Source organism: Cyprinodon variegatus, unplaced genomic scaffold (genome assembly GCF_000732505.1).
Source record: "Cyprinodon variegatus isolate N-32 unplaced genomic scaffold, C_variegatus-1.0 Scaffold1037, whole genome shotgun sequence".
Lineage (NCBI taxonomy): Eukaryota > Metazoa > Chordata > Actinopteri > Cyprinodontiformes > Cyprinodontidae > Cyprinodon > Cyprinodon variegatus.
Window position 1 is genome coordinate 250,245 of NW_015151490.1, and position 1,193 is coordinate 251,437.

At 39.3% G+C, this 1,193-nt stretch overlaps 1 protein-coding gene across 1 annotated transcript in view; it reads right to left on the reverse strand.

The window, feature by feature from the left end:
• LOC107100967 (mitogen-activated protein kinase kinase kinase 3-like) overlaps positions 1-1,135 on the reverse strand; it is a 50,937-nt gene extending 49,802 nt beyond the window's left edge. Inside the window, exon 1 of the mRNA XM_015399680.1 lies at positions 793-1,135. The gene's annotated coding sequence lies outside the window, so the exon portion shown is untranslated. The remainder of the gene's footprint in view (positions 1-792) is intronic.
• Positions 1,136-1,193: the final 58 nt, after the last annotated feature.

Here is a 1,193-nt window from a genome sequence, read left to right on the forward strand (position 1 = left end):
GAAAAAAAGTTAACTGATTTTTAAATAATATTTCAGTTTAATATAGGAAGAAAGTCAGAATTCTGACTTTAATCTCAGAATTCTGACTTTAATCTCAGAATTCTGACTTTTTTTCTCACATTATATTGAGATAAAATTTAAAAATCTGTTAAGCTTTTTTAATTTTTTCAGTGGCCCTAATCCTCCTCCGGACAAACAAGTAGATATTTGCATGATATTAAATATGCATGAATGGATGAAGGGTCCGACTCAAAGCTGGGTGCAACTTCTGGACAATTGCAAAGGAAATCAAGTCTGCAAATACAGCTGTTTTTCAATACACTTGTTTTATTCATGCTCCATGTTTTTCCAGACTCCCCAACACTGTCAGGATGCTGAATCAAGACTTCTTGGAAGTGACAATGAAACAGGAAAGGGGAGCAGAATGAAGCTCAGAAGGATCTGCAGCCAACAGAGTAATGCCATTGAAGGCAGATGGGATATTTGTGCAGAGAGGTACACGTTTTTTTTAGCAAACCAAACAAACAAAAACACTGTTTAGTCTGTGAAGCATCATTGTGGGCTTGTCTCGATTCAAACTCAATCACTCAAACAATTGCATTGAAAGCAAATGGAGTCCAATAGTTTCCACTTACAAGAAGAGCTGCTTTGGAAGTTTGCTGCCAGTGCAAACATTCATCCAACAGCATTGATCACAAAGAATAACTTCAAATATATTCAAGTGTTCAGGTGGTTAATTTAACTAAATAAGGAAGAATAAAGAAGTGATCAAAAGCAAAACAAAACTCTCACCTTGTCTAAATGTGTCCATGTTATGGCTGGTGCGGTAGGATACGACAAAGTTTTTTTTTTCTTTGGTTTTGTTTGTAATTTAAAAGATAAACATTGAAAAAAATTCCCAAAAACAGTAAGCACAAATATCCGGAAACTGCGCTGAGCAGAAATAACAGCGATCCAGACGCACTTTTGCTTCAAAAAGCTCCGCTTTTTCTCCAAGGTGAGTAATCCAGAGTGGGTCACCGCGTTTAATGATGGGGGGCTGGGGGTGGGCTGCACCGGGGACCCGATGGGATCATGCAGGAGAAAGTTTCCACCGACCCGCGCGCCTCTTGTCTCACCACACTCTGCAAAACAGGCGAGTTTCTGCTCAGAGCTGGGAACCTCTGACGTCAGCAGCCATAGATATCCATAAT